Below are 8,992 nucleotides of genomic sequence, written 5' to 3'. Positions count from 1 at the left end.
GCTGCTTTTTAAGGACATTACAGAAAGAGAAGCTCTCACATAAGTTTTCTGGTTACCCTGAGGTCCTAATTGTAATGGAGACTTGAAGATCATGTCTTTATTCTAGGCATCTATATGTCCTTCTAAATATAAGCTTCTAAAAGAAGGAGATCATGTATATTGAGAGGCGACTAGCAACCTCGGCTGCAATGCTCAAGAAATAGTTTCATAATGGATGAGTAAATAAATCACACATTAAACATGAAAAAAATAAAGACTTAATTTTCAATTTTATATTCAGTACTGTCAGAATGTATTTGAAGTTAAAACATTTATTTAAATTATTTCTCAGTTTCAGTAAGGAAGAAAGTAATTATTTGTTTTAGAATTTTTTCTTACATTCAATTTGCAGGGTTAGTTCAGTTTTGTTGATGTATTTCTATAAACGTTTAATCCTTTCAGAAATGAACACAAGGATTCAAATGCTGATCTGTTGGATTCTTTAATGCTAAATAAAATACCACTCTTGAAATTATGACTTTTCTTAAGTTTAGACAATAATCCCTTGGAACATTTGGAATACAAATAGTAAGTGGATTTACCAGCTATAGTTTTGGTAATGCTGGCATTATGGATAAGCTGTCTGCTGATCCATTGTTCTGTTGCATAAGCAAAACAAATCAAACCTATTTCCAGTCTGTGGAGAAATTCTGTGTTGGCATTTCTGGAATAAGACTGGGAGTTGACTGCCATGCTATTGATTTTCTTTTCACTGTGAAGTAAATCCAGTTTTTAGTAATTCACGCAATTCCCACAGTTAAATTCAAAGTGATAAAAGGAAAGTTTAGGGTTGAAGTTAGAAGATCTGTATCATAATATTTTAGCAGAAAATTATTTTTCTGTTTCATCATATAAATATCAAATATCTGAGTGTGGAATACTCAAGGTAGAAACTGAAATCCAGACATATTTCAGAATATGACTCCTGATTTAAGAAAATATAAGTTTGCATTGTAATTCAGAAGGGTTTATTGGTGAGAAAAGATAACAGTAAGGGCAAATGAAAAATTACAACTTTTTTGAAGGATAGTTCTATTAACATCTTGTTTTTTCACAAAAAGTTAAAATAAAATTAACTGATTTCATTCAATAAATAATTTATACATTTAACAATGTTTATTAAATACATATTCTATGTGACATACTGGGTCAGGTTATTATTTAGACAGTAGAAAGCAAAACAGTTTCCTCTAGAGAAATTCATCACTTTATATAAGATATAGATAGACATTCAGTAATTGTGCTTGAAACGGAGTTTTTAACAGCATTGAAATATATTTAATTGCTGTGGCACTAAGTACCATACCAGAAAATAATATTTTTATTTTCTACTTTTCCCGCCATGTTTTGTTAAATCTTATGTTAGTAATAATCCATTATGATTTCAGGAGAAATGACCAATAAGAATTACATTATAATTAAATAATACAAATTTCTGGTGTACTAATGCACAGTAGGGAGACTGTAGATGATAACATAATACATATTTCAAAAATCTAGAAGAAGGCTGGAGATTTAGCTCAGTGGTGCCAGTGCCTACCTGGCAAGCACAAGTTCCTGAGTTTGATCCCCCAGTTCTGCAAAAAAATGGCTAGAAGAAAGGATTTTAAAAGTTGTCATTATAAATAATAAATACTTAAAGAGGTAGATATGTTTAATATGATTTAAACATTACATAATGTAAAGGTATACTGAAACATCATAAATATTTAAATTTTTATGTTTTTAATGCATCATTTCAATTTCATTTAAATTTTTAAAAGAAGAGTTCCACCATCGACTCCCCCTACAAAATGACTGAAAAGTGTAAGTTTCAAAACCTAAAATATTTTACTTAATTTGAAAATAAGCTTTCTAAAGTGTACTTTAAAACTTTTTTTTTTTTTTTTTTTTTTTTTTTTTTTTTGTACCATGGATCAAACTTGGAACCTTACGCTTGCAAGGCGGGTGGCGGAACCACTCAGCTAAATCCCCAGCTCTATTATATTCTTTTTTGTCAGCTTAAAGCATATAGAAGATAATTTTTGTATCAATAAATTCCTGTGCTAAAGCAGAATAAGTTGTTAAAAACACGGTCTAAATAAAATGATTTCTCTCTCATGTAATAATCAAGGATATGTCCTCCAGGTTGGTAGCAGCTCTCCTCCACATAGTGATTTGAAGATGTGGTTTTCTAGCAGCTACTCCTGCATTCAGATTTCAGCCAGTGGAAAGAGAACAGTGTGGAGGAGAATGGGCGTGCACACATATTATACCTGTTCGCATTCCGTTGCTAACTATTCAGTTGCATGATTACATTAGTCTGTAGGGGAGACTTCAGAAATGCAGCCTTAGTACATGATCAGGAATTAAAAAGTAGATGACTTTTGGTGGGTTGCTAAGAAAACTTCCCTTTCCTGCAACTTTGGCTATCAAATTTTGTGTGCATCTTTCTTCTTCCACTCATTCTCTCTCCAAGCAAGGCACGAAGCAGGTGCTCACTCCTTCCCATGTGTCCTGCTCAAAATCCATGATCCCTGGTGACATTCAGTCCTCTCATTCAGGTCCAGATGTAGTTGTCTAGTTGTCAGGTCTAATTGTCTGGTGATGATCTACTAAAGATGATACTTCTCTTTTTTTTTCTTCATTCTCTTTTTCTCACTACCTTGGAATAAATGGTAGATAACCTTAAATAAACTTCCTATGCAGAAAAGGTAAGAATGAGACAGTCAGGTGGCAAAGGGCTGTAATTCCAGCACTCTGGGAGGCAGAGGCAGGAGGACCAAATCAAGACTGGGCCATTTATTGAGATTGTGTCCTAAAATAAAAATTTTTTTAAAAATGGCTGGTGATGTAGCTTGGTGCAAAGGCTCTGGGCTCAATCTGAGGTACTGCCAAAGTAGGGAGAGACAAACAGAGGGGAAAGGTAAAAATGAGAAACCCAGCAGTGACTTGTCCATAGTACTGATGAAAACCAGCTACAAGGGGTCTTAAAGACCTCTATTCTGGAAGTGCAGGAGGTTTCCTAAAAGGATTCCATTTCTGCACTCTGGAAGGACTTTTGTGGTCTGTTATTCTTGGTCATGTCTGAAAAGAGTTTCACACATTTATTCCTCTTGGGAGCTGCATATATTTTGTAGTTCAATTTGTAGAGTCACATGGATATTTGGTTTTAGGTTCATAGGTTCTTTAGCAACACAATTCCCCAGTCTTTGTAAACCTCTAGTTTATTTATTTCCAGTATGCCTTTAAGCACAACCCAAAAGTTCTCTGGATGCAGTCTGTACAACTTTTCAGTTTGTGCTTAATTGTTCTTTTTGACAAAATCTCTTTCAGTGGAATAGCAACTGTCTAAATAATTTAGCTATGCTAAGAGAGCAACATACTAACTTTTTCTTTTTTGGAATCCAAAACCTCCAACTTCAATGAGTCAGCTTTCCAGATGGATATAGTGCTTAATCTTTGGGCTTTTTCTCTCTACATTATTGCCATTTTCTTAAGAGGCCTTCTATTATCATTCTATTTAAAACTTCCCCTTTATCATCATCACTTTATGATCATCACTTTTTAAAATACCACTTAGCACAAACACACTACTGATTTGTTAAACGTGTTCATTTTCTGTTTTCTTGTCTGGACTAAAAATGCACTGAGGTTTGGAAGTTATATTTTATTTTCTGGTGTCTACCAGGGAAAGAGAGTGTCTACTGCACGACAGGTACTCAACACATAATTGTTGGATGGATGAATGAATGAATGCTTTGAGAGAGTGCTGACTTTTCAGAATCTGCTATATATGCTCTAAGTCAGTTGTGCAAATACTGTGCCTTATAAGCCAGTTCCTTCTCTCTCATGTAAATAGAATCCCCACTTTGTTCATGTTGTAAAGTAGGGAAGAAAGATCATATCTTTGTTGTCTGTTTTTTTTATAGTTGTAGATAATTATTTTATGCCAGTTATAAAAATTCAGTCTTTCTTTGTTGGTGATCACTCTAACAATGGACAAGCAAAGCAGTCTGGGCCAGGGAAAAATCAGTAAAAATATGGTGGCATGGATGACCTCTAGAAAAAAATAATTCTGCTCACTTCTTTCCTCTGTGCTTTGGATATGTTTTACTCATGTGAAGATACTATATTGAGCTTCTGAATCCATCTTATGATCGTGAAGGCAGGCATTGCTAACATACTGAGTTGGAAGGGTAAAAAAGAAAAAACACCCTGGACTCATATGATATAATTGAATCACTGCACCAACCTTGAAATCATTTCCTTTTTTCTGGTGGGGGGGTACCAGGGATTGAACTCAGGTCCTTGTGCTTGCAAGGCAGGCCACCGAACCGCTGAGCTAAATCCCCAGTGCCTCATTTCCTTTTTAATTGAAATAAAAAATATCTAGTTAATTTTTGGGCTGTATTATGTTATTTGTTGGTTGCAGCTGAAATGTACTAATACAGGAATATTATTTTGAGTAGCTTCTGAGATTAGCTGGCTACCGTACTACTACTCATTTAGGCTTTTGCCCAATCATTCATTTATTGAATGATTTTTATATATCAGGCTCTATTCAAAACCTAGAAATAAATAGATTAATAAGATGTAGTTCCTGAATGTTCTCAAGGAGTAAGTATAAAATTATATACTTTTACTAGCTTTTAAATTTAATATAAAATGGTAGAGACGTTCAAGTCTTCTAGGCATAACAAGCTAGAGGTAATTGATCCTTTCATCTTTGCAATGGGTCCATATGGATTCATTCCACATTTGAAGGAGGTTCTCTTCTGGTGACACAAAAGGGGAGACACTCATGTAGGTAATTGTGGCTGTAATATTTAGTTGTTGTAGATTCAAACATGAAAATAAACTCAGGTAGAGAAGATTACAGTTAGGAAAGCACACGTGGCAGGGGATGGGAAGTTTGCTTCTTTCTCCTCCTCATGCTCGCATAGGTCATTCTTAGATAGCCTGAAAAAATACAGCTGATGTTGGTCAAAATGGGTGGCTGCTTAAATATGCTGCTACAGGCTTTTTGTAAATTTTGCATGTTTTCCTGGAAAAAAATTAGAATTGCAGTTTATTAAATATTTCATCATCTAGAAAAGCACAGCCATATTTTTTGTCTTAAAAGGCCTGCAGTTTTGTCATCCAAAACTAGCTATCCAGTTATTGATACATTGAACTATTTTCTTTGCAAAGCTCTTCAGCGCCTGCAAATGCTTGTGTTAGCTCAAATGAGTATTTCTATATCAAAAATGGAAGTTGAATGCAGCAGCTCTTTTTTTTCTTCACAGTTTAAGTCCAATTGACAAATGTATGCATGCTCAGGATGAGTGCTGATCTCTTAAACATTTTCCACTTATTATTAGGCTCACTGTCCTATTTATTTTTTATATTTAGACTTATTAAAAGTTTATCTACAGAAAAAGTTTTATCTAAAATCTCAAGAAAAAGAAGCAACACAGGTTTTGACACACTTCGGTTCTAGATAAATTTATATGCCCATGGAAACTGTTCAAGAAAGACTCTTACTTGAATTTATATATTTAAGGTTTGGGCCAAGTACATTGAAGCCTAAGTATCCCAAATTTTGTCTCTGCTCAAGAATCATTTTGATATTTCCATTCTTTGTTTCTGTCTACGCTATGATTACCAAGATCTCTTCTAACTTTTATATCCTTTGTTTGCTTTAGATTTGTGATATATAATACCTATGTGTAATGAACTAGACATAGAGGAGAAATTAAAATTTTACCTTTGATACATGTAAACCATTATTTTAGAAAGAATAATCACATATCTTTATCTGTGAAAAAAGCAAAAATCAGAAGATTACAAAAAATATCACAGGAAATAAAGCTAGCAGTCCTATCTGTACCAAAGCATATTTTTAAATTTTTCTAGTGCCTTTTTCCTAAGGAAAACACAAATAATTCATATATTTCTTATTTTTACAACATTCCTACTACTGTGCAGAAGCAGATGCTATCTCCACTCTAGATTGTGACACTGAAGAGTGACTTCACCTTCAAGATTGAGATGAACATGACTCCAGGAGCAGTGAATGTCCCATCAATTGTAAAAGGCATACTTACTACCATTCTGTATTAAGTTTTTTGTTTTGATTTGTTTTTTGGGTTTTTTTTTTTTTTTCTTTTTGTACCGGGGATTGAACTCCCAACCGTGAGCTTGCGAGGCAGGCGGTGGAACCACTGAGCTAAATCCCCAGACCTGTATTAAGTATTATTTATTGTGTACTGAGTTATTGCAGTGCCCACCAGGAAGTTTTCAAAATTTCTGACTCATGAGACTTCTACAGGGCACAGACATCAGACTCAGCTAGAAAGATTTATGTCAGGTGATGCAGTTTGCCAGGGGGCAGCATCAGGGGTCTCTCTTCTGTAAGACTTCTTGCCACAGACTTCACACAAACCAAGAGGCCAAGTTGTGGCTGCCAGCCTGACATTTTAGGGGCAAGGAGATGAGAAATATCCATGTGGTCCATCTTAGTTTAAAAGCTCATGTCCTAAATGAGAAGTTCCATTTCTTCTAACTACGTATCCTTATATAGTTGTTCCAAAGTTAGTGCAAGGAGTTTGCCCAGCTTTCAGAGTCATCACACTCAAAGAGCCCAAAGCTATGATTTCCTACAAGGTATTAATGGTTCATAGATAGTTTCTCTTCTGCAAGTTGCATTTTGTCATATTTTTTATCCTAAGAAATAATGCCTAGCAGCACTGCTTCCATCTTACCCTTTTTTTTAGGTTTCCAGGGAAACAGTGCTATGAAGTTAACTCAAGGTCAAGTTTGTTCACAAAGGACAAAAGCTTTTGCTAATACTTTACCCACAGTAATTCTACTTCTTAGAACTAGGTCTGAGACTTAGCAAATTTTATTATTGATCAGCTTAAGTATTTTTTCTGATCCTTAAGAAAATGGAGTGGGTTATACTTAATTTTATAGCTAACAAATATTTTTCCAATCTTGTTATCTTTTAAATAAAACCCTATTATGCTATACTATGCTTTACCACCGTGCCATGAGCTATTTCTCCTCTGCCATGACATTCTGCTTTGGAGCCAGCTAAGTATAGACTGAAAGCTAGACAAGCTATAAGCCAAAATAACGCTTACATCTTTAGAGTTGTGGGTATTGGGTTTTGTGTTTTGGAGGAGAGTCATTGACCCAGAGTAAAATGTCCTCCCACAATATAACCCTGCATCTGCCCTTACACCGAAAAGGATACAGGTGAGGACAAATCTTTTTAGATTTGCTACCTGTTTGGGGACAGTTATGTTGTTTCTAGTTTTAAACTATTATGAATATAGCTGCTATAAACATTTTTGTATTTTTTTGTGGACATGTACAGTATTTACTTCTCTTGTGTGGACAACTAGAGTGGAACTTCTGGGTCATAGACTGATTATATTAATTTGTTGGTTATTAGAAAGTAAAGTTTAAAGCATTTTACATTCTGACATGATTATTTATAGGGTTCTATGAGTTTTTGGAAATTGGTTGTGGGTTTGGGGTTAACATATATTACATTATGATTTTTCTCATGTAAAATCATGGTAATCAGATTCCCAGTTAGTTTTTTGTGTAGTATTATTCTTTTTTCATTCATTTTTTTATTGGTTATACAGGTGAATGTATTTCATTTTGGCTGATTCGTACATACATATAACATACTTGAACATTTACATCCCTCCTCTTATCTCTCTTGCCTTGGCCTCCTCTCTAGTTTCACATTTTTGAGGCGGAAGCTTTCAATGTGTATAGTATATTTTTCTGATTGTATAGCACTATTCAATTACAAATTACTGAAGAGGGTGATATCTATTGATTGGTTAATTAATTGAATTCTATATTTAAAGTAAAAAGTGTTAAGATTTGTGCTTTTTCTTTTATTTAGAAGTTAAAAATATTCTTAAAATAATCTAATTTTATAATTTAAAATTGGCATTTTTCAAAGTTAATATTACTAAATAACCTAGTAATCCTCCCCAATACTTTACATCAAATTCTATCTCTTACAGTATTTTTCCTCTTTTCTCTTATTCCTCTGATCTTTCTGATTAAATGCACATAATACCTGAGTAGAAGGTTCTTTTTCTTTCTCAAACTATAGCTAAAACTAAATTTAATGATATTATTAAGAAAGCTTTAAAGGAAAAAGCTTTTTTGAAACAGAGTTTCTTTCTAGGCCCATAATATAGGATCCTGTGCATATGAAATTTCTTTTATTGACAATTCAAAGAAATAGGTAAACTTTAATAGGCTTCCAGGATCCTGAAAATGATTAGGCATCTAACCTTTGAATGGGTTTCTCAACCACTGTTGACACTTTGGGCCAAATAATACTTTGTTATGGAGTTGTCTGTCTATTGTGGACTATTTTATATTACATAGAATCTCATCTATGACTTCAACCCACCAAGTACTTTTCCACACCCTTAGTTGTAACAATCAAAACTATCTCCAGCCACTGCTAACTGTCCCATGGGGAACAGTGACCCCTCCCCAATTGAGAATCACTGTTACAGAGTTTATACTAACAGATCCACTCCAATATCTAATGTGAGAGCATCTTTTCCTGAGTCGTCCATACTTTACTGACCTAAGAATGGACTGGAAGTCTTTGGACTGCTTTAATGGAGAACATTGCCTAGAATCACCTTGATGACCCAAACCTAGTATTAAATTAGAATCAGAACATGCCTCAGAGGGCAGACCAGACAATAGAATAATAATTATTATTCACTATTAATTTAAATTGAGTGTTAAAACTTTTCAGTCAATGGTTTATTATGCTTTTTTCTTTTTAAAAGTAACATATATTGTGGTTTCAGAGAGAGAGAGAGAGAGAGAGAGAGAGAGGGAGAGATCTTAAATCTCTTAAGAATACAGTAAGCTCCTGCAATTGTAAATTATAAATTGTCAATTGTAAATATATTTTCTTTTTTTTTTTTTTTTTTTT

The 8,992-nt window shown here is 34.0% G+C and overlaps 1 pseudogene; it reads right to left on the bottom strand.

The window, feature by feature from the left end:
• Positions 1-5,814: 5,814 nt before the first annotated feature.
• Positions 5,815-8,992, bottom strand: part of LOC104847471 — a 20,630-nt pseudogene continuing 17,452 nt past the window's right edge.

Source organism: Fukomys damarensis, unplaced genomic scaffold, assembly GCF_012274545.1.
Source record: "Fukomys damarensis isolate Sample0158 unplaced genomic scaffold, DMR_v1.0_HiC HiC_scaffold_24, whole genome shotgun sequence".
Taxonomy (NCBI): Eukaryota; Metazoa; Chordata; class Mammalia; order Rodentia; family Bathyergidae; genus Fukomys; species Fukomys damarensis.
The sequence above is the reverse complement of the archived record's forward strand: the minus strand, read 5'-3'. Positions and strand labels throughout refer to the sequence as shown.